The sequence below is a fragment of the Sapajus apella genome, unplaced genomic scaffold (assembly GCF_009761245.1).
Source record: "Sapajus apella isolate SASKATOON/1434 unplaced genomic scaffold, GSC_monkey_1.0 scaffold2, whole genome shotgun sequence".
Lineage (NCBI taxonomy): Eukaryota > Metazoa > Chordata > Mammalia > Primates > Cebidae > Sapajus > Sapajus apella.
The window spans coordinates 38,123,200-38,148,865 of NW_022436942.1; the positions used below are offsets into that span (position 1 = coordinate 38,123,200).

Genomic DNA, 25,666 nt, shown 5'->3' on the forward strand with positions numbered 1-25,666 from the left:
TCCCTGCTCAAAAAGTTTCAAGTTTTGGAGCATTTCAGATTTGGGATTTTTGTGTTAGTGATGCTCAACCTATACAAAAATGACTCTTATGCTTGAAAATCTCTGTGTCTTCTGGCTTTTAAGTCATCTGGGAAGTTTATACGTGACAGAAAATGAAACTAACCACATCCCAGGGCAGAAGCCTCCTCCAGTGCTCACGACGGAGGCCACTGAAGTGTTATGACCTTGTTCTGTCAGTGATGTGTTCCTTTCTTTGGGCTCACAGTGGCATAGAAAGATGTGACCTAAGTCTGGGGAGTTGGGTCCTAATTAGAGAACTGCCACTAACCAGGAGTAGGACCATGACACCTGGGACTCTCAGCTTCATCTCTCCAGGTCTGTTTTGAATCCTACAGCCCTTTATTCAGTTGAAATTTTAAGCAAATGTCAAATATGTAAATTCAAGCCTGAGATGGGACTTTGAGTACTCTCCCTAAATCCTCGGAGACAATTCAAGAAGCATTTTGGAAGAACTCAGAGAAATCTTTGTAAAAATTAGTGGACAAGATGAATTCTAAGATTGAATTAATTATGGAGAAAATTGAGGGTCCCATAATATGATCACCAGGCTTGAATCCCAGATCCTCCAGTTACTAGTTAGTCTGATATTGACTAAATTACCTAACTGTTCTACAAGCAGTTTGCTAACCTTTAGGGTTATTGTGAATATTAATTAAGATAACTCATGTGAAGCACTTAGAAAATAACTTAGGACGAAAAGAAGACAATAAAGTGATCTGTGATCAATTTACCACCACCGTCATCACCACCATCATTATTGTTATTATAAATGTAATCAAATGTATGAGAAAAATGTAGCAGTTGTCTGACACAAGGGAGCTATGTATAGTGTGTGAGAGGGAGCCTGTGAGTAATTTTTTAGCCTCCATCATTTTTTCTACTTTCCTGTCAAGATATCTACTCTCTGTCAGGCACTAGAAATATAAAATGTTATTAGTTTGGATTAAAAGGTACTGAGAAATGAAGTACCAATCTCAGAACACAGCGATGAAAAATATTTTCTACAGATTAAAATGAATATCGAACTAATATCATTTTTGTTAGAAACTTTCCTTCATCCCCAGAAGTTTAGTATTCCCTTTTCTGAAAATTTTAGTCGTTGAATCATTCCTGGCTACACAGGATATGAAATGATCATTAAAAGAAGCATCATGGTTGCTGCCTTGTAAAGATCATTCTAACAGCCTCGTTCCTTCTGAACTACTTGTGTGTTGGCTGGCCCTGACTTTGCACAAGTTGGCCACTGAAGCAGAAAAATCACCACCAGGGTTGTCAAATATCACTGGTGCAAGGTACCTTTCTGTGTGCCTGGCTGAGCAGCTTCCATTGACATGTGATGTAGGTTTTCTCCCAAGGCTGTGGCATGCTGTGTGCAGCATTTCTAAGCTGAAAGACTAGTGCATGGCTGGGTATTCTTGGTAGGCCTCCAGGCATTTCACATTCATTTATAAAATGCCCTTTTTCTACTTCAAATTAATCTTATGTTCTTTCCAATCACTACTGTAATACTCTTTTGACTTTATATTCTGACAAGCTTGAAATAGCCATATAGGATTGAACTGAAGTATAAAAAACCAGAGTTATAACAGTCAGAAACAAATGAAAAACTGAAACCAAGTCTGCAGAGTTACCTCCACAGCTGTGTTGGTACACAATTCGGGCCTTTTCTGGCTTTATGATTCTAAAGCATGTCTTTGTTTTGAATTAGGTTGCTGGCATTATGTTTGCAGAGCAGTTAATCCATCTCCAAAATCTGTAATGCTCCTGGTTATTCCGTGACTTTCACTTCAAACTTCAGTGTCTGGTTTATGGGAGAGCTATTAAAAAAACAGAAGGAGAGTTATCACAAGTCTCTTACAGAACTCGTTAACTTATGGTAATTAATCTAAATAGGATATTTATTTTAATTCTATCATCTAAGCAAACCAAAGCAAACTTTCTCTTCCTAGATGTGCAGCTTAATGCTCATTTATGTTCAAATATTATATTTTTTAAGTTGTTAGTCACAATTTGTGTTGCTGGGTCACCCATTCATTTAACAAGCATGTATTTGGCACTGCTTGTGTGCCTGAATCTTAGAACTAAGAGATGAATAGGACTAGTTCCTATCCTCAGAGAGTTTCTAGTCTGGTGGAGGAGAAGCTACGCAAACAAAGATTGAGTAACATGCATCAAGCCTAATGGGAGTAACATGTACCAGGCATAGGGATAACAGAAGAGAATGGCATTAACTCATTCTGGGAGTTCAAGGAACACTTTTTGAAGAAAGTGATGTCTGAGCTGGATGAAAAGGAGTAAGATAGTGACAATCCATAATAGAAACTCATGTTTGATAATTTGTTACACAAAAGATTACCAGTAATTGAAATAGGGTATCTGAACGATTTGCATGGAGCTTTCTGTTTAGCACTTTCCTATTTTTACCTGTTCATTTTTTCCTCCCTCTTATAAAAACTCCCTGAGATACATAAATTGATACTACTCTGATTTTTCAAGTTGGAGAACTGGCTCTCAGGGTACAATCAGTGACTATTAGTTGAATGAGATAACACAACCAATACTTATTTTTATTGAGTCCCTACCGCCTCTCTGTGCCTTAATTCTTTATTTGTAAAATTTGCATAATAGCCATGTCTCTTTCCTAAGATTATGGTAAGGAGAAAATGAGAACAATATGTCATATAACATAGACTAGCATTGGCTCAAAATCAGGATTATATAAGCCAGTTATTATTCCTAGTAATTTTCTAGATAACAAGAAATTGGTTTAGGGGTGAAGGGAATCTTCTTTACCCCCTTCTTAAGGTTCAATAATTTGAGTCTATAAAACAAATTGACAATAGACGGGTTAACAGGAAACAGGCATACAAAAGGATACTAGTTGTGATAACTAGTACAGACATGCCTCACACTGTTTTAAGCACTGAACGTCAGCAGAGCAAAGTCAGGCTTTCATGCAGTTTAAACCGCGGGGCCAGAGTGGAGTGGCTGAGGAGGGGAGCAAATGAAAAGAAACAAGTTGAAACACTTGCTGGAGGAGAGAAAAGCACAGATTGCAGAGGGATTTGTAAGCCATGATGAGACTACAAAATTTAAAGAACAGAAGAGTCAGAAGGCTATTCAGATCATAGTGGCTTTGGGTCAGGATGTGTGTGTGAGGGGGTGGAGAGAAGAGGTCAAAATCTGGATATATTTTGAAGGTTTACTAGGCAGAATTCACTAATGGAGTAGATATATGGCATTCAAGAGAGATTCCAGAATTTTGGCCTAAGCAGAAAAATAGAAGCTTCCATTTCTTGAGATGGGAGAAGATTTATAAGAAAGAAAATTGGCTTCAACGAATGAAAATTTCCATTTTAGACATGTTAATAATAAATCAGTGAATATAGTATGGTATTGCAAAAGACCAAGGAATTAACCTGGGTTAGGAAAGATGGATAGAGACTTTAAAAAAAAGAATGAAAGAAAAATGTTATTATGCCTTCAAGATCCAAAGTGAGAAGTGGGAGACAACAAGCCTCATAAGATCTGAATCAGAAAGATCACACAGGATGTTAGTGAGAATTAACTGGACAGAAAAAGTCAGGGTTTAGAAGGCTAGCGTGAACAGTTTGAACTCATTTACTAGTACCTTGGCAACAGTTAAAATTTTCAAAACAAGTTGATTTGAGCTAAGTATCTTAGCATTTGCCACATTATACTGAATTATCTATTTCTGTGTTTTGCTCTCTCACCAGACTATAAATTCTGCTATGTTTTATTCATCTTTTTACCACTCCTGCGTAGCACGATCCCTGGTACATGCTTGGCACTCAGTAGTTGCTTGTGGAAGTCAACTGCAAAAAACAGTGCCTTGTGCCCAAACAAGGACCCAAACTGAAATAATAGGATAAGCTCCAATGGTTCAAATTCAAACTATTCCCACATGCAAAGGCTGCAAGTTTGCTGAGACCCCATATCCAAGGCACAAGATACCTGTCTTAAGATGATAACAAGGGGTTACACTCCCTCACATATCCCAAAAATAATTTTTAATATCCTGCTACTACCTCATTTTGTCTCATACCAGAATTGAGAGCAACCATTCAATGTTTCTTTTTCTCTTACATTTAATTTGCTAAACTCCAAGTCAAATTGAACTCTGGTCTGCTTGAAGAAAATACAGTGATGTAGTTTCTCCTCCCCTGTGCAGGCTCATTTATCTGTACCTTAATTCACTCAAAGCTCAGAGGAAAAACACATCTGTATGGAAACATTTGTATGGAATTGATTGCTCCCCATGTGATTATTCCAACAACTATGTAACAATGTTAGGGTGAAAATAATCTCTGTAGCTTGTTTTGTGTGGGCTAACACCCTAGTGAGATGGAAAAATAGCCTAAAAGTCTATCTATTTTTCCCTGAGACTTGTCTTTTCAATAAGAGCTTATTTAGTATACATTTTGCTTGCTTTTAGTCACCGATATGAAGATAGAACAAATTATCTTTTCTACTTGAAAACACAATTTATTTTTATTGTAGTAAAGCTATCCCAATAAAAAGTTTTTAAGATGTGGAGAATAGATCTCATTTTAGGTTGGTACAACCCGTTCAAATTTTGATACAATAAACCAAACTGAAGGTGTAGGATAGCAAATGTTTTTCTCTAGTTCCACTTAATAACCAAAACTACATCATTCCAATATACCTGCCTCCATTTGGTTTCTTGCTCTTTCCTATCATCCCCCAATGATTCTGATCTCTCAAAACACCTCTCACACTTTCCTGTTTTACCCATCAAGCCAATACTCCCTCATTCCTGAAAAATTAGGCCCACCAGAGACCCATTAGTAGTACTGGAGTTCATGTAAGTCATAATTTTCTAGATATCAAAAAGTTGGTTTAGGGGTGAAGGGAATTTTTCTTACCCCCTTCTGAAGGTTAGATAATTTGAATCTATAAACCAAACTGATACTAGACAGATTCACAGGAAAAAAAGCATACAAATTTATGACATGCATGTACACAGGGAGCTACACAAAATTTGGGACTCAAAGAAGGGCCTAAGATTTTTATATGATACAGAAAGAGAGCCCTGCAGCTCCTGGGGGCTGTGGCGACAGGTTATAGAAGGGTAAAGGGAAGAAATGCACTGTGAACAAGGGCTATTGCTTCATTGTGCAGATAAAGCCTCTCAGGTAATAGCCCTCAGAAAGAATAGATGGTAACCTGTGGTAATATTTTCTCTGTCAGACCTTTAAAAGTGTCAAACCTGTCTTTAGCCTCTTTTCCTGTGAGTTAATCTTTCCTAGATTCAGATAAAAGGACCTCAGAGAAAGCATCTGTCTGCATTCCTTGTTTGCTTTATTAATACATAGATGTGAATTTATTTTACAAAATGATAGATTTTCAGAGCCGCGCTTGTGTGTGCAGACCCTCTGAATAGTCATACCGAAATATGCCAAAGAGGCACATTTTGGGGTGGCATGTTTTGGTTTCCCACAGCCCCCTCTTTGAAATTTATGTCCAGAACGTTTTGCACTTTAAAATAGGATTGATAAGGGTGGAAAATTTAAGTTAGATATTTTGAGATAAGACACCAGCAAAGGGAAGAAAAACGTCAATTGGAATAAGTAGAAAATGTCTCAATTTAGGAAGTGGTGTTTTAGGATTCCCAGTTAGTTCACTACATGGTATAAACAAACAGGTTTTTAACATGAGGTATCTCTAAGGAAACAAAAGAAAAACAAATATTAGTAATTGGAGCAGCATATAAGCTAGTTCTGAGTCCAGCAGTTGAAAAGATTTCTAGATTTGGCCTCAAAACATCTTCAGTTGAAGTGGGGATAGGCAGTGACAATCTGACAGATTTTAAATTGTTACTGTGATTTCTCTGGAGTTTATCAAGTCAACCAGCTTCAGCTTTCAGGGCTTCAAGAAAAAGGCACATTTAATTTCAGTGATTTCAAGTCAGGAAAAAAATGGGAGAAAAAAGTGAAAATGTTAGTTGGGCGAGTTGTAGCCAGACATTAGAGGAAACTAAACAATGTCAGAATCCAGTCTAAATCATAGATAAACAAAATCTCAAAAATAATGAACAGACCTAGAATTGAATAACAGATACATTATAGTTTTCTTTTAAATCATAGTATTTCTCTCTCCTGTTCCCCACTTTTAACCAAAAATAATCACAGTAAAACTAATTTATTTGCAACATAAGTTTTAGGCTTGTTATATTTTGCCTAATAATTCACATAAGTACAGCAAAATGATGATTAATCATATAAGCTCATTTTCAATTTTACTTTGCTGGAACTTTTCACAAGGAATCTCAGATTAAGCATTTGACAGCCTCTTGAGGCTGGGAAGCCAATCCAAAAAGTTACCCTCAAACTGTGCCCGTAATACTTTTCGACTTGGGTGAATACTTCTCTTCTAAGTTCCCAAAAATATCTTCAAGTTCCAGGGCCTCTCAGGAAGTGTCAGTTTTTACTCACCTATAAAGCAACCATGTTAATTATTTATCCAAGATATCAGGATAGATTTTCCAAGGGGTTTTAATTGGCTTCATAAAGTAAACTTTAATCCCTTAGAGCAATCTGGTCATAGCTGAAAAGAGGACATCTCAGGTAAAGCCTTGGAAATATAGCTAATGTTTCCAATTGTGTCCTGTTACAAAGAGAATAGATTCTTCTTGAATGTAAGAAAATATATTGCTTTTGAAATAAAAACACAAATAGCCTCCACACTCTGGAGGAATCAGGTAGGTAGTAAAAAAGTTTCAATTCTGCACACAAAAGTACACCTTCCTATATTCCTATAAACTGTAGATAGCTGAAAGAAAAAAAATTTAATGTGGAAAATGAAATATAAAATAATAAGCCATATTTCAAACAAAAAAGTCATAAAATCATAATCTTTCATTATTTTGGTCCCATGTAATAATTCTTATCCTACTTGATGTTGGGTTAGCAGTTTTATGAGTCCAGTTTTTTCATTAGAGTTCTGGATTTCTTACTCTTACCCAATCAAATATGATCTCAAAATCATCAGAATCCTATTTTCAGTGGTGCTTGTCAGAGTCTTTTCTATAAGTTTCATTGAAGAAAAGCAATTTGGGCCTATAACTGATTGCAAGGTGCTTTTAGAGAAGAAGCAAAACTACTGTCTATCTATGACAAAAACTTATAATAGTCATGGTTAAAAACCTAATGAGAATTAATAACAAGTCATTGACAAGGAAACGTGTTTGTGGCATATAACTTCTTAACGTATAACCATAATTATTACTGATAGTGTGCAACAAGACTATAAATTTCTAGAAATTTTATACAATTTTGGAATACATGTGAATAGCATATCTATAAAAATATAACTCAGAGAAGGTTAAACATCATTTGCTATTTGGAGTGCTTACCATATAACTTCACCTATTAAATAGGCCTAACTTGTTTAATATCCCACTTTTGTACTTTTAGGGGTCCTTCTGGAATGCCCGAAAGTTAGTTTGAGATCAAAAAGACTTAATTTTGATTTGGGGAAGGTTGTTAAAAACAAAGCTTCAAAGCATTCCATCAAAAATAGGATCACAGGTTACTGTGAAATAGTAGTTATTCATTTAACCAGGATGATAATTAAAATACTTCAAAAGAAAATACAGGAAGTAACATAATTATAGAAAAATTTTAACTATTTAACACAGTTTTTCTAAGTAATCAAAGACCTAATAATGACAGTATAAAGCACAGGAAATTATTCTGATAAAGTATAAAATATCTACCAATACTTTGTTTTTGAAAGAGAAAACCAAATTTAGTTTTGTATCAGTGTACTTCTTCTATAAAAGCTCATTTCTAAAACTTTTATTTTTATTCGCTTTTAGTCAATATTTTCTCACCTATTTTCTCTCACTCTCTTTTCCAAACTCTCTATGAACTGTCATTCAGCTTTTTATATATGATTTCTTCATTCTGAAACAGCCTTTAGATAACCTTTAAACTAAAAGAATTATTTTTTCTTCAACAACAACAAAAAAATCCCCGGGCCTTCCTTATAACTTTTCTCACCAAAACACATCCTAGCTTCCTTGTACGCTTACATACAGAATTGTTTCTCTTATCTCTAGTAGTTTTAATTACATATCTTAATTAGAATTTTAATTCTTAGTTATCTTATTTTCCAGTGAAAATCTGAGAAGAAAGCAATCTTGAACTGTCATGTACCAACACATGTTATCAATACAGATTTCATAATTTCTAGAAACATAAGCTTTCTCATAAAATAATTTTTCAATATGGATCAGGGTATATTTACTAGCTGACCCAAATATATTTAGTTCTCTTGTAATAAGAAGTCAAAGTAAATAAGCTTAAATGTGTGGTTATGTCTTATTTGGAAATGATCTAAATATTTAATGAATATTCATTATCTAATTTAGTTTAACAATACTTTAAGGATGTAGTTACCTAAAAGATTTGAGAAACCTTTAAAAGTACATATTATAAAAGATAATTATTGTTAAAAAGTAAATTTATGAAGTTTTATCCCACTTACATCTATTTAATTTACTTACTTTAAAACCAACAGCATCAAACTAGTTCTATTTGTGAAAGATTTACCCAAGTCACATGAACTTGAATAAGCTTTGAGTTTCTTACTATATTTCTAGCATTTTAAAAGTATTTAATTTATGAGGAGTAATTTATCTTTAAGCCAATTTGGAACTCTTCCAAGGAATTTTATCTCATGTAGATATAATTTAACCATACACGTACACATGTATAAACATATACAAACATACAAATATGATACAAACAAAAATATTACAGTTTTTATTTTAAAACTTTATAACAGTACAATAATATAAAACTCACCAATTTATAAAGCATTAACCAAGTTAACACTATCTGTTTACATGATCAAAACCCTTTATCAATATTAATAGAAAAGGCCTTCAAGATTTTTCATTTCCTTTGAATTTTTAAATAACTTTTTTTTTTCCTGAGGATATATTTCCATTTTAGCTTAGGAGAGATGACAAAGAAATTCTTATAATGCTCTGAATATGAACTAGAGTTCTAAACCAAAGGTATGTCTACAAGAGACTCAACATCAAAAATAATTCTCATGACCTAAATTAATGAGCCTTTTAATGGCTTTAACCAAGTGTCTAACATTAGAGCAAAGATGCAGGCTGTTGAAAATCCAAAGCCATTCCCAAAAGAAAGGCAGTCAAAAAGAAAGAAAAGCTTTGCTAGCCAAAAATGAGGTACAACCCACATTTTTGTCCAGCTATATTTGTGGGGCTGTCAACCTTTTGGTAGGCCACCCACACATGAAGGCCTGGTAACCTGTGTGCCCTCAATAGACAAAAAGTTTAAAAGAGACAACAGTTGGTAAGACAAACAGGAAAACAAAAGCCATTCATCCGAGGGAAAAGGATCATTATCAAATGAGTGCCCCAAAAGTCAACAGTTACACAAATTCAAAACAAATAATTCAAATTCTTATAAACTAATTCTTACAAATATTCATCTCCTGATCTAAAGAAATTTGCTGAAAAACATGGAGGTGGATTCAGAGAAGGGAAGTTTTAAAATCTGGAGCCCAGAGATCCAAAAGATTTTCTCATTTAAAAATATTTCAACTTTATTCTAAAATTAATTTTTATTATTTTAATATTGCCACAGGAGTCTTTAAGGTTAACAGTTATATTTACTTATGTCTCTTCTTTTTTTAAAATTTGATCTTTTTGTAGCTACAAATAGTTAAGATGAGAGTTTTTCTAAATATAGCCAATTTATTACAAAAGTGATTCAAAACAACAAAAGACCACGTTTATAGACATGTTTTCACCAGCAAATCTAAATTTGAAAGAAAAAGAGACAAACATGACTTTTACCACTCTTACTCAACTGGGCATTAAAGGCAGAGATCTGGGATTACTGACCTTGGTAAAAATTCTTACCTTTCTCTGTTGGCTTTTTTGTCAGTCATCCCAGGGTCCCATTTACAGGCTCCAAAATGAGCAGAGTGATTTGTTCTCCTGGCTGGACTCACCAAACTGTTAGGGATAAAGGGAAATTTTCTCCCTCCTCTTTCTGAAGGTTCAATAATTTGGGTCCATAAAACAAACTGCCAAGAGGCAGATTAACAGGATAAAAATGCATGCAAATTTATTACATGCACATGAGCATGAGAGTCACACAAAATATGAGACTCATGAAACAGCCAGATGGCTGATGTTTTTATATTGTACAGGAAGAATAGAGGCTTGGAGGTCCTGGGGGCTGTCATGACAGGTTATGGGAGGACGAGGGGAGGAAATGCACTGTGAACAAAGACTGTTGTTTCATTGTACAGATAGTCTCTCAGGCAATAGCTCACAGAAAGAATCGATGGTAACCTATAGTAATAGTTTCTCTGTCAGACCTTTAAAAGTGTCAGACCTTTCTTTAATTTCTTTTTCCTGTGATTTAATCTTTCCTAGTGTTGGAAATAGATGGTCGGTGCCACAAAGAAAAATTAGCACTGAGACAAAGGATCTTTCATCAACGCAATTTTTACTTCCTGGACTACAGGAAGGGTACCCTTGCTAGCCATCATGCCACCAGAGTACAATGAACAAAGGAAAAACAGACAAATTTATCCCTTAGGTATTTGGGGTCGTCCTTACTGCTGAGTCTGATCTCTGTTGGCTGGAACCAGACCTCACAATCTAAACTAAAACCTGATTGCTAACAACTTTAAACTTTCCTAAACAGGTCAAAGCAATGGAGAGCTGGAACATGCCTGTGAGCACATTCAGCACAGATAAGTTCAAGGACTTAGAATGCACTACATGCCTATAAGTATGGCATGTCTAACAACTACATAGGAAAGAGCTTAGCAAAGCATTATTAGCACACTTAATGATTTATTTTTTTTAACAAGAAAAGAAACTTTAAAAATGAACTTTTCTACTTCCCACACCTAGGTTTAGAAAAAAAGGACCTCAGAAAAAGCCTCTGCCTGCAAATTTTGTTTTCTTTATTAATATAGATAGATGTAAATTTGTTTTACAAAAGGATAGATTCTTCAGAACTATGCTTGTGTCTGCAGCCCCTCTGAATAGCCATCTCGAAATATGCCAAAGAGGTACACTTTGGAGTGGTGTGTTTGGTTTCCTACATTGATCAGGTGGAACAATATACCAGCTAGCAGAGATCTTTTGATCTCCTGAGAGACAGGCCATGTAAATAAACTCTGCTAAGTGTGATTAGTGCTCAGAGGATATGTTTCTTCTTCCTGGGGCAGCTGAGGAATATTACATGCAGAGATGATGTTGCGTTGAACCTTGAAGGATAAGAGGGAGTATTCCCATGAAAGGAGGCATTTTAGGTGAAATAAGCAGTATGTTAAAAGGAATAGAGGAATGCAACAATACGACCCACTGAGAGAAAAGAAGCTAGGTGTGATTGGAAGGAAGAATCCTGAAAGATCAGGGGTAGATACTGGCGGGGCAGCTATTAAAGGCATTTGAACAGGAGCATGACATCCTCACATTGGAAGCAATGTGGAATTCAAATTAGCTTTAGTACCCAGTTCAGATAAAAGTCCATTGCCATATTCACAGTGAGGTAAAACAAAGGCAGAGTCAGAGAGATTAAGAGGCTGGGAAAGATTCAAGAGATTTTTAGGAATCACAATCCACATCAGTTGATGACAAGTACAGAAGGGCAGAATAGCAAGGAGAGGAAGTAAATGATAATTCCTAGGTGCCTTATTCACAATAATCAATTGTGGAACAGACATTGGCTGATTTTGAAAGTGTTGCATTTAAGGGGACTTTGATTCGAGCTAGTTATGTACTTGGGAATCTTTACAAAAGCAGGGAGATTGAAGCCACAGATGTGGATGTAATAACTAAAAGTAGAAGAGGTAGGGTGAAAAGGGACATGGAATGAAGCAAAAGCAACATTTGAGACTGTCCAAAGAATACAGGTATATTCCCTTACTGCAGTAGTCAAAGTCTGAGAGACCCTGAATAGGCTGGTCCCTCTTAACTACTCTGAGGGCTACCAGACATACATCTGGGAGATAAGCATATATTCCTTGGCTTAAAAAATTAAAATAATATATTATCTTCCACTAAGATGCATGAGACTGCCAGAATGACCCATTAGCCAGAGGTCATTGATATCATCTATCCACAAGAATTTAAACCTCTGAGGTCTTAGAATGTAGTTTTTGGAAGTGCTATAGAAACAAATGTTTCCCTTTTCTTATGACTCTCTATGGCAGGCAGTATCACCATAAAATGCTGTGTAATCTTTGAAAGTCCCCTTAAAAAACGAACGTACTCCCAAAATAAAGCTAAGATTTTGTCAAATGAGACCTTACCCAGCTGTATTCAAGAAGGAAAGCAGTCCTATTGACCTCTGGGAAATGATCTATTTGCCTTCTCCTCCAAGGAGTAGTAGTAAAACTATAACAACTCTACATTTATATTTGATAATGATAGAAACTTTTAACTTTCAAGTATCCTGCTTAGAGATGAAAAGGCAGGACTCTCAAAGCTGCATTGCCAGTTCCTAACCAGGGAAAAGCTTACTTTCTTTTCCTTCTTTAGTGTGAAACAAGAGTCCACTTGGGGTGTGTGCATGTGAGTATGCATATTACTCACACATACGTGTTTACCTGAAATCTAAACCTTGCGTGGTCTTTTTAAAACTTGTTTTGTTTTCTTGAAATGTTTTTTATTTTGTTTTCTCTTAGTCTCTCTGGGCTTATGTTTTATCTCAGCCACCATTTAATGAGTTTCTATGCTGTTCAAAATCATAGAAGTTTCACATTTTTCATATCATTTAATTTTTCAATATTTATATGAATGAGATGTTAACATCCAGTTTTATACACGAATCTCCCTCTGCAAAAGGCTCAACAACTTGCCCAAAGTAAGTCTTTCTGACACGAAAGCCATCACTTCTTCCACTACACTCTCATCTCCAAATGAGCTGGATAGAAAGTGGCCCCTAGTAATTCTGAGTTAACTTGAACCTCTTTATTCTAGAATTCATCACCTAATACAAAATTTTTGTATGCCAATAACAAAACTAGAAGTAAAAAATCTCAAAGTATTAGCAACAAAAGTCCAATAAGTATGAAACACCTGGCAAAAGAAACTATTTATATTGGCTAAACCTAAACTTGTCTATGTCAGTTAATATTATTTATGTTAGCCTGTCTCAAAGGATACACTAGAATTTCAGGTTATGAAGATGTGGTTTTAATTAAGTATTTTAAAGTAGTTCTCAAAACAGTTATTTTACAGTGTCCAGTTATTCACTAATAAAAAAAACATTTAATGTTCTGGTTAGTGGTGACTTAGCACAAGGTTTCCATCCTTGGCCACTTGGCCCCTTGGCCCCAGGCCAATAATAAACATGTTGTACCCTGCAGTGGCACAACAGTAGAAAACCACCTTTTACAGAGGCTCCTATTAAGACCTTTGAGGAACTGAATCTCTTTGTGAATAAGCAGCTCCTAAGAAAGATCTGATCTAAACATAACATGAACTCAAAATTGTTGCCCCTCCACATGTTATTTCAGAACCTGTGAACAGCACACTCAACAACTTGGTAGAAGAGCAACTTCAACTGGTCCAAATGTATGAGTATCGACTTTTTATCCTTTAGAGCTTTACTGCTGCCTCTCAAGGGCAAATTAGGAAGTAATTCCAAAAAAATGCAGCCAATGGTAGTTTTCTACATTGTGAGCACAAGAAAGGAGGAATAAAAGAAAAAATAAATCGGTAACCCTAGGGCTATCCTTAGTAACTCTGTCCAAACTTGGTAATGACAAACCTATGTAAACTTTAACCAAATAAAGGCAGTGCAGCCTGAAGGTGAATTTTGCTACTTGACTCACAGTCCTGATCCTGCGAAAACTGTTAATTCCCCTGATGTCCCTAAATACTCCCTACCAATTAAGAAATGTATTAATTCAAAAAAATCCATTTTCCACATAAAAGAGAAGTTTTAGCACAATAATGTTCTTTTTGTCTAAACATTATTTATTCATTGCTACTGAGAATTTTAAAACAATGCAATTTGGAATAAACATATGCCTGGTTAATGTTATCCTTTAGAGAGGAATAAAAATTAATAATTTAAAACCATATAGTTATAAGGCATCTGGTTTGATAGAAATGTACTCTCGATATAGAACAGTGAACAATTACTCAAAAAAGTTAGAAATATTGGAGGAATCACAACTTCTTGGACAGTTAAAGTAGTCTGTCTGTAAACACAAAGTAGAGTTTTTAATCCTTATATTGGTTGTCATTTCTAATAATGTAAAGAAATGTGTTGATAAATATCTTTAAAAGAATGAGTTTTTTAAAAAAACTTCTGGTTAAAAACAAACACTGGTATACTTTGAAAGAAATTGTCAGTAATATTCTGTGTGATTTTATGTAAATAGCATAGACACTAATCCCCAATTATGGCAATGACTGGCTTACTGGATTCAATTGGAGATTAATCTAGTTCACATTTTTCAAAGCACAGCACTAATACTGCGGACTCCTAATCAGGATCTTCCACATTAGAATCCCAGGGGAAGCATTTCCATTGAACATGCCAGGTAATTGTAGGCATGATAAAGCTTTAGAATCACAGTAATCATATGTTACTGTAGAAATTTCCGAAGATTTGTCACATTGTTTAACACTCGATTAAATAATTGTACATGATCTTTCAACTTTAAGGTAATAAAATAATATATTATTCATATGTTACATATAAGCATATTCAAAAATAGATTTATGTTACATAATAATAACAAACAATTGGAGTGCTTCCTTGTTGTATTGTTTTTAAGTAGTAGCTCATTAATATGAATTTGTTGAGTATTCACAACTGTATGACGTATTATGTTTATTCCCCCTTTTTTTGAAGAGGAAAAGAGGTAACTAATTTTAATAAATTGCTCGAGGTCACACAGTTAGCAAGTGGCAGAGCTAACTTTGGACTCATGCAATCTGGCTTCCAAACCTCTTCTTAACCAGCAGGTCATTACTATAAAAGGTTTTCCATTGAAAACTGGTCTACTTAGAAAGTCATAATACTAGGAAAATGCTTGTAACACATTATTAATAGAAAACAAGCGGAAGAAAAGGGAAGGAGGAGGGAGGAAATGAAGGAAAGGAGGAAGAAGAGATAAAGGATCTTACAAAACAATATAGACACAACTGTTTTGCAGTCAAAATATGCATAGAAAAAAAGACTAAAAAGGTATAAACCAAGATAATTATTATCTGATGATGGAGTTGCAGTAATTTACTGTTTGCTCTGTTTTCCAAATTCCCTGTAATAAGAGAATGAATGATCATGATTGCTTTTATAATCAGAAAACAAAAATTGAGTCAGTTTATAGACTCATTACATATGTCTTAATTGACCTGTTTCATAAATATACAGATTGATTTAGATTTTTAATTATACTTATTACTTAGCTACCTTTAGGACTACTTATAACTAGTAACTTTTTTAAAATCGAAGAATAGTTTCATCCTTATGTAACTTTTATATATTTATGTTATGTTTAGTTGCTCCATGAAGAAAAAAATGCAGAGTACATTGTGGCATTAAAATAAGTATGCTATTTCTACACCACTTCAATGGAAAACATTCCAATCTTGTTTTGTTTTCCAATATTATATACATACATAAATAAGATTCTTTATCAATACATTTTCTGTTATATGTATTTCATTATTCTGATCAGAATTAATTTTGTTAGAATCAAGAAAAACTCTACCTTAAAATGAAAGAACAAATATTTGTATACTCATGTTCATAGTAGCACTATTCACAAGCATCATTCACAAGCAAAACAATTCATAGCGCTATTCACAAGTGCCACTCAGTGGATAAGTGAATAAACAAAATGTGTATAACTGTACAATGGAATATTTTTCAGACTTAAAAAGGAAGGAAATTCTCACACATGCTACATGAACCTTAGAGACAGTATGCTAAGTGAAATGATCCAGTCACAAAAGAACAAATATTATATGATTTCACTTATATGGGGTGACTAGAGTAGTCAAATTCATAGAGACAGAAAATAGAGTGCTGTTTACCTGAGGCTGAAGGAAGGAAAGAATGGAGAGTCAGAATTCACAAGGTACAGAGTTTTAGGGAAGGTGAAAAGTTCTGAAGATGGAGAGTGGTGTTGGTTGTACACTGTGAATGTAATTAATGGTATAGAACTGTCCACTTAAATGGTTAGAATAGTCAAGTTTGTGTTATATATAATTTTCACAATAAATAAGCTTGGTGTGGCAGCTTGTACCTGTAATCCTAGCACTTTGCAAAGTTGAGGTATGCAGACCACTTGAGACCAGCCTGGGTGACATGGCAATGCTCTGGCTCTACAAAAAGTACAAAAAGTAGCTAGGCATGGTGGTGCATGCCTATAGTCCCAGTTACTCGAGGGCTGAGGGGAGAGGATCACTTGAGCATGAGAGGCTAAGGCTGCAATGAGCTATGATCACTCCACTGCATTCCAGCCTGGGTGACTGAGTGAGACACCTTCTCAAATAATAATAATAAGTAAAATTAAAATAAATTAATAAAATAAAAGATGTTAAATACTATTTTTTCATTTGTTATTGTGTTCAAGACAGATCACACTCTCAAAATCTTATAATTACCTATTCATAAGGGTTGTACTCCTACAGACACTTTAATAGATATCTGTTTTAGAAACCTTGCATTTATCTCCTCCTAATTTGTCTTTGATCATAATATATCCCTGCTTATTGAACTCCTCCTGTGGCTATCATTAACATTATAAATAAAATCTGAAGTCAAAGATACAAAAGATGCTTTATAATATTGGTTTCAGTACATAGAAATATACCTACACATGTGTCTCCTCCCTCTTTCCTTTCTCTACATCTGTTATGTATTTTCTTAAATACTTTACATTCATTGTAGTTGTTCATCCTCACAACACAATAATGTAAATATTTTTATTACTATCATTTTACAGATGCAGAAACTGAGGTACAGAGAGCAATTTACCCCAGATCAAATAAGTATTCAAATTGGATTTCACTATTAGCAATGATTCCCAAGCCAATGCCTTTAAGCAGCATTCACTGTGGCTTTCCCTAAACACAGATAAGTTTTATTTATCATGGCATTTTTTACTACTGATTACATTTAAGATGTGTGCTCATTCAAAAAAGTGAAGATATGAATATTCAAATAAAAAATATACAAATCATTCCTAATCCTTTAATTAGACATTACCACTTTTAAAATAAATTGTTCTTATCTTTGTGCTTTGCATAGACAACTTAAAATAAATCAAAGTGAAAGAGGAATGAAAATTGTGAACTAGTAAAATTCCAGAGTAATATCTAAAATATATTTTTTTCATTTAACATGTTAAATGTTTTTTCAATTTTATTTATTCATTTTTTTTTTTACTTGATGAACTGGAAAGAGGAGTGAAAGTTCACTTGCTACAAGATTTTATTTAAAAAGTGACCTTGCAGACAGTAGGTATATATTTTTTATGTAAATAAATATAAAATTATTTAAAAGGTTTTCAAAAAGTTTTCATTGAATAATATAACATAATATTTATTCCATATAATAAAAATATTTTAAGTAGTTATTGATGTTAGATTCATAGTGGCTTCTAATATCTTTAGGGAAATAAGAATGATGTGACCTATTAGTGTCCATCTCAACTTCCCTGGTTTAACTGTATCTGTGAGAATTAATCATATTTTGAACAGATTTACTCTGAGCAGGCATTTTTCACATGTGTGAAAATGAGCTATAAGAGTTTTAACAGATAATGGCAGTGGATGGGCTCTCTTAAGAATATGTACTTACCCACATTAGTAGTGCAGTCTTACCCTTGGGTCTGTAAATTTAACTTGATAGATATTCCACATGTATATTCTAAGAATATAAGGCAGGAAATAGGGAAAAATTAATGCAAGAATGCTCCCACAGTGACAAATAATAAAATTATATTAAAAATAGCTGCACAGGGATTGTTTTACAGTATTATTATAGGCTGTTATCACTGGAAAATAGTGTTTGTCTTGCAGTACATTGCAATGTTATATGATAGGTTATTATTTAAAAATATATTATGTTGACATTCAATGGAGTCCAAAAACTTTTTTCATTTGGTCTACATTAGACAACACTCATCTCAAATGTACTTCAAAATACAAAGAATTCTTTTTTCAAATTTAATAGAGATTTAGTGAAAACTACAGAAACTCTATAAATAAGGATTTTATGGTGCTTACAAAACTGGATGAAAGATCATACTTCCCTTTTGAGAACTTACAAATTAGGAGGGAGTGGGATTTTTTAAAACATAGTACATGGGGCCGGGCGCGGTGGCTCACGCCTGTAATCCCAGCACTTTGGGAGGCCGAGGCGGGTGGATCACGAGGTCAAGAGATCGAGACCATCCTGGTCAACATAGTGAAACCCCGTCTCTACTAAAAATACAAAAAATCAGCTGGGCATGGTGGCTCATGCCTGTAATCCCAGCTACTCAGGAGGCTGAGGCAGGAGAATTGCCTGAACCCAGGAGCGGAGGTTGCGGTGAGCCGAGATCGCGCCATTGCACTCCAGCCTGGGTAACAAAAGCGAAACTCTGTCTCAAAAAAAAAAAAAACATAATACATGATATATACAATGCGTATACAGCATGTTCCCTAATAGCTACAAAATGTAAAGGCAACTGAGAGGAAAAATCAACCACAACAACTATGATTAGGAAAAAATGGGGAGATGCACAAATCTGATGTTTCGTCAGACTTATGGCTTTAATTTGGATCCTGAAGTATTAGTGGGCTATTAATAGGCAAGGATCTCTTTATTCCTTACACACATACTAATTTAGCATTATACTATGAACTTGTCCAAGGGCTAGACAGAGCAATTGAACAACACTAATTGAACCCCTACTCTAAAGCCTTCCAGTAAACAAATACTAGATAAATTAGGTAAGTTCAAATACTGATAAATTCTATTACAATAATAAGATAGGATAATAGCAGAGTGAGTAAGTTGCTTGAAAGAGGGGAGAAAGGGGCCTTTTTGTGAGGTAGGGCTTTCTGGAAACATAGTATCTGAATAAATATTAAAAGCCAGTCTCAGGGCATTTCAGAAAAGGCAAATATCAGATTTAGAGATTCTGAAATTAAAACAATGTTGGTCATGAGTTCAAGAAACAATAACTAGAACGGAATGGAGGTAGCGCAGTATGAGGTCAGATTAGAGAAGCAGACATAGGTCAGACTGTGCAGGATCAAGAAGATATTCAAGGCAGAAAGAACAGCAAGAGCCCAAATATAATTCAGAACACATAGAGCACAATGGTCGAACATATGTAGCTATTGGGATTGAATGGCTTGGCTTCAAATTCTAGCTCTTCCACTTCCTGGTGGCTTAGCATTGACTACATTATCTATTTTTTTGAGCTTCAGCCTTCTCAGTTTTAATGCAAAAATAATGATGATGCCGGCTTCCACGTGTGATGAGTACTACTTGGTATAATGCATATTCAGGGCTTAGCAAAGTGTCCAGCACTAACAAAGGAACCATTATAGAGTATTTTGGAGAACAGAATTCAGTCCAGTTAGACTGTTACATATAAGGAAGACTAATAGAAAATGAGTCTCCAAATAAAACAGGAACTAGAGTAAGCAGAATACGAAACATCAGATTATTTCGTAAGCAGGAGAAAATCCTTGCACCCCTTTGAGCAGGAAAGCAATGTGTCAGCAGTAGGCTTTAGGTAGATGAATATAGCACTTGTTGATAGATTAATATAGCAATTGTTTTAGATATTGGAGATATGAAAATAAACAATTTAATTAGTTCTAAGGTAGAGACCAAAGAGAAGGACTGGATTGCAAACATCTTGGAGGTTAACTTGGTAGGACTTTGTGACTAAATGAATGAGTACAGTCTTAGGAGCCTGAGAGAATATATAACTGAAATACAGACGGTAGGGAAGGAACCAGTTTGAACCAGAAGAAAATGAGTCAACTGTAGACCTGCTGCTCTGAGATTTCTACAGCTATCCAGCAAGCAGTTGGAAATGCAAAAGTAAACTAAGGGGAAAAGTATTGGTTGTAAATGTAGGTTGGAGAATTACTAACATTTAGATTTCACCTGCAGCTTTCTGATTGTCGGTTGGATTGTCAGGAGAAAAGAATGGAGATAAAAGAGCAGAATACTAAGGATATAACTCCAAGGTCCAAGTGTATTTCACTAACAAGGCTAGAAGAATGAGTTTATGAATGAGATAGGGGAGTGATCCACATGGTCCAAGGAAAGCCAGAATAGAGATCATATTCTACATGTCAATTGCTGGATATAAATGATACCTAAATAATGAATTTAAACATTTTAACTCAGATATTCAGTTTATAGGATGGCAAACAATTGATTTAAAAATGTTTATAATATTTCTTGCTCATAATGATATAAAAATTCCTGAACTCTGTGTCTTTTTCCTGTATATATCTAATTTACTTAAAAAGCTCTCATAGGGAAAGTTTTTTTTTAAATGTTCCATTTTTAAAGCCTAGAATAACTTCCTAAGGAAACTGTGAAATATTCAGACCCAGAATAGCTTCCTAGAAAGTAGGTCTTACTAATAGGGAAAAACTTTTTCTTTGACATAACAGCTAAAGGTGATGAAATTATTTCTTCTTTAAATGACTCTAGTCCTATGGTGGCATTTAGAAATGGATGTAAGTGAAGTGTTATCACAAAGTCTTTTCTTTCTGGTAGTTTTTCCACTACTTTATCTTTAATCATAGCAGAAACAAAGCATAAACAAAATCAGCAAATATAAATAAAATTTGTATACATTGTTCTATTTTACTTGTTGTTCAACTCATGCCTTACTTTGCATTGTATAGACCAGAATTCAGGTTCATAGGAAAAAAAAATTGTTTCTTCAAATAAGCATGCTTATTTATATAAATAACATTATGAATGAGATTAAGAAGTAATAAAACTGATTTAAGATATTGAAATACTATGACAAATATATGTGAATAAACTTGAAAATATCAGTGAAATAAACATCTCAAAAGCTAGAAATGATCAAAATTAACTCAAGACATATAAAACATAAAGAGTTCAATAAACAAGAATTAAATTTTAGTTTTTACCCAAGAACTTTAGGGCCAGATATAGTTTACAATATTATTTTAAAATTCAAATAATAGCTTGCATAATATAGAGAAAGTGAAATGGCTATTATTGTTTCTGATGATTACAAAATTTGATCAACAGTATGAATAAATATAGTACTAAGATGCGGCTATTAATATAGATGAATACAAAAGCATAAAATATATACCAACAAGGTAATTCCAGTAATACATTAATGTATTGATGACATAAGATAGGTTTGTTCCAGAAATTTAAAAAATATTAAATCAATGAATTTGAAAATTTGTAATATTAACACTAAAAGTATTACCATTAAAACCAAAACATGGCATGGATAGTTGTTATGGTTGATTTTTCCTCTCAATTGCCTTTACATGTTGTAGCTATTAGGGAACATGCTGTATATGCATTATATATATCATGTACTGTGTTTAAAAAAATCCCACTCCTTCCTAATTTGTAAGTTCTCAAAAGGGAAGTATGATCTTTCATCCAGTTTTGTAAACACCATAAAATCCTTATTCTCTCTATTATTTTCGAATAAGAAAAAATTATTCTTTGCAGAGCTCATGCTTATATGTATAGAATACCCCAGAGAGTTATTTGAAAACTGTCAGATATTCTTAAAGACTTCAGCTACAAGAATTTAGATACAGTATAAATAGCCTAAAAACCAGCAACCTCAATATCACTGATGACTACTTACAAGATGGAAATAATTTATTATCAATTAAGAAAAAAAAACTAAAACATATCCAGAAAGAATGCTAACAAATCTGTGGGAAATTTACCAAGAAAACTATAAAGCTTTATTTAAAAAAACAAAAAAAGAAATAAACAGAGAGATGTACTAGATGGGCTACTGAATGGAAACAAATATTGTAAAAATATGAATCATAAATTTAGAGATTCAATGCAATCTTCAGCAAATTACTAGAATATTGTAAGAACTTAGCATAATTCTAAAGTACATTTGGAGCAATAAAAGTAGAAAGACAGCTACAATTAAATGACATTACTTTTTTCATACAAGAAAAAAGAATGAATGATTTTTTAAAAGCGCAAAGATGAAGATATGCGCCAAGCTGATAATGATACTAATCTCTTTGGGATGGAATTAAAAGAGATTGACGGAGGGGTGAGGCTATTTGTTTTGTCCTATATTTCTTTAGTGAGAGCAATTTTTACTTTCTTCTGACTGTTTCAACTTAAAAAAAGTTATTAAAGCAATAAAAGATGAAAATCTAGAAACTATTTATAATCAATATAATGAATGTTTAATATCATTGGTGAATAAAGATATGTATCAGCTATAGTACTGAATATATTCTAATAGAAAATTTTATAAACATTATCAGGTAATTGGCACTGAAAATAAATTAAAATTTTAACATAACAAAAAAATACATTTTTAAAGTAGAGATAGCCATTTTATCTTCATAATTTTGTGATTTAAATGTTAAGACTGATAAGGATACAGTGAGAGAGACCCTCCGGTGCCCTTTGGTTAGGAATATAAAAGGGGAAATGAAAATCTCCAGTTGTTGAATCATAATACATTTTTATTTTTCTTCTCATACATTTGTGGATTTAAAAAAAATTCTATAATACCACACATTATTTCTATATTAACGAAAAAAAGTATTTCAAATTCAAGAAGGTTATGTTTTGTGTAAATGCAGCAAGCTAGAACTTTTAAATATAGTACTTCCTTAAAACACCACTTTTCCTAATTTATTTATGAGTACTGAACATAGTTATGGTCTCAATTTCTGTCTCCAGTAAGTTCATGCCTAACGTTTTAGTCATTGAAATGGAAATACACATTGTCTTCTCGTAAACATAGTGGTATGCATAGTAATAACTATCATAATGTTGGTAATGTTGTGGGAACTTTTCCATAGCTCAACTGAAGAGGGATGTCCTTATCACACAACCACAAGAAATCAGGCTTGCAGACAATTTGAAGCGTGAGGAGGGCAGGGTTTATTGGGTGAAAGGAAAAGAGAGAAAACAGGGACTCTCTGCAAGGCCAGAGGCCCTGATAGAGTGCTTGCTGCCTGGCAGATGGAATCCCAGGTTCTACCCAGGAAGAGGAGGGCCAGGCTCCTCCCTGCTGCAAAATGCACAAACTTCTGTGGCTCCAACCCAGTATGCACCCCTCCCAATATGCAGGCCAGTTGGAGGCTTTGCCAGGGAGCCCTTCCCACCTGGCTGTCTCAGTAATCGTCAAAATATTGAACATTATCATATGCTGGATACAGTGTTAAGCTCTTCGGAGGCATTAACACAGTTAAACATCGAACCTTATGTGATGGATATTATTGCTTTCACCAAAAGAATTGAGGGTCAGAGAAGTTACATAAATGTCCAGGATGGTGGACCTTGGAGGAGGAATGCCAATACCTATGCCCAGCCAGATCACTTATTTGTATTCTATCTTCCCTGAGAGGCCATTTAACTTACTGGAGTCAAAAGGTTCTCAACTCAGCTATAAAATGGAAATAATAACACTTGGCAATGTTGTGAAACCCAAATGATGTAATATATGTGAAAGCATTCTGAACAACAAATTCTATAAATTTAAAGCAAAATAGAGATTAAGTATTTACATAGTTTCCCTCTTAAAAGTATCTTTCTTATTTTGCCACTTATCTTTGCCCCAAACTTTAAAAATTGTGATATTTCATAGGGGAAATTATTTTTTCTTATTGAGTCCAGTATCTGAAATTTTGTCTACCCAGTGTTGCTAGTTAATGTTTTATTGCAGACTAACCAATTAGTGGCCTCTTTAAAAGTAAATCCCATCCACAGAACCTGTCTTCCTGTGTAGGACTTTAGATGCAGCAAATAATAATGTACCTACAGAAAGCTTTCCACTATACATTGCTACTGCCAAAAAATACCAGATGAGATATGAGAGAAAATAAATTAGTCTCATATGATTCAAAATGTAATGAACACTTTGCAAACAAGTATTTTTTAGCATCTTAGATAAATTTTGGTTGAATTGCATCTCATTTATAACACCACGTTTCATCCTAATTTCAGTTGTTTTCCATATTGTCTCCTCTTTACTTCTACTCCATTTCACAAAAGCAGTAAACCTTTTTTTCATTCCTGAATAGAACATTGAAGGAAGACCCTGCCATGAGTGTAGAGTCCTACACAAGGAATAGCTAGAGATGTAGTTCAATTATTACCAATAGGAAAAAAAAAAAAAGTGAGATGATCTCCAATTTTTTCCGTTAGGTTTTCTCTGTGATATGGCACAGGAAAAAATAAAAAACAATTTGAACAAAAAGGCAGCTTTTTCAGTTCCATAACAATTTTTGAATAGGACATAAGAAATCCTTTTTTCCTTCTAAAATAAGGACTGTATGGGGTTTTGATCTTATTTTTTTTATTAGTAGTTGGAGAATCTGATCACTGAAGTAATAAGAAAAAAATGAAACTCTAGAAAACATTTTACGTTTTGTTACATATTTACAAATAGCATGTTTTCACTTTTATTCTAAAGCTAATTATTATCAGAAATTTGTATCTTATCTACATCATTGGTTAATAAGAGAGTTTTTTTTAATTTATAAACTTTAATTCTTCATATAGCCATCTGATTGAACCAATACATTTTCAAAATTTTTATCAGCTAATTGAAGTATAACTTGAATTAAACACAGATAGGCTTGAAAATAAAGCATAAATAGAAGTGCACGGAAAAATAAACCTGTGATTGGTTCTTAGGAAATTAATAATAAAGGCCAACATTTGTGGAGCTCTTACCAAGTATGACATGCAGTATCCAGTTATGGTATGCATTACTTCTTTTAATGTTTATAATAATTTTATAATTAAATACCATTGCTATTTTATAGTCAAATAATTAAGTGATTTGCCCAAGGACATGTCACAAAAAAATTGATGAACTTGGATTATGCAAGCACTGGTCAAACTCTACAAGCAGTGTTCCTCACCTCTCATCTACACTGTGGATAACATTTATTTTTCAAAATATTAACTATATAAAGTATATCAAAGAAAAATGAAGAATGTTCTACATATAAATCATCGTCACTTAAAAATGTAAAAAAAAAGCTACAGTGAAAAGAGAATCCTTATGTATCAGCATGATCTAGCGCAGTATTCCTAACAAAGTTGAGGCTGGAGGCAGTGGAACAAAGAAGGGAAAATCCCTAGAGGAATATATTAGAATTAAAAAGGAGCATTTTCATACTATGCACACAACACCTCCCAGCTCTAGAATTTCCCCACCAGTTTTTCTCATGCCTTACATACCCTTTCAAATACTCTTCTCTTCGTGAAACACCTTTTCTGCCTCTCCCTCACTTCAGGGCTGAGTTCTGCAAGTTGGGCTCTTCTAGACTGTCAGAACCTTCTAAGCAAGG

The 25,666-nt window shown here is 34.0% G+C and overlaps 1 protein-coding gene and 1 long non-coding RNA gene across 7 annotated transcripts in view; both read left to right on the forward strand.

The window, feature by feature from the left end:
* The window catches only part of SYT1 (synaptotagmin 1), a 566,059-nt gene that overhangs the window by 213,322 nt on the left and 327,071 nt on the right, over window positions 1-25,666 (forward strand). The gene's annotated exons all lie outside the window — the stretch shown is intronic.
* The window catches only part of LOC116563688, a 33,406-nt gene continuing 9,523 nt past the window's right edge, over window positions 1,784-25,666 (forward strand). The window contains exons 1-2 of the long non-coding RNA XR_004274521.1: window positions 1,784-11,777; window positions 16,210-16,216. This is a non-coding gene — a long non-coding RNA (uncharacterized LOC116563688). The remainder of the gene's footprint in view (window positions 11,778-16,209; window positions 16,217-25,666) is intronic.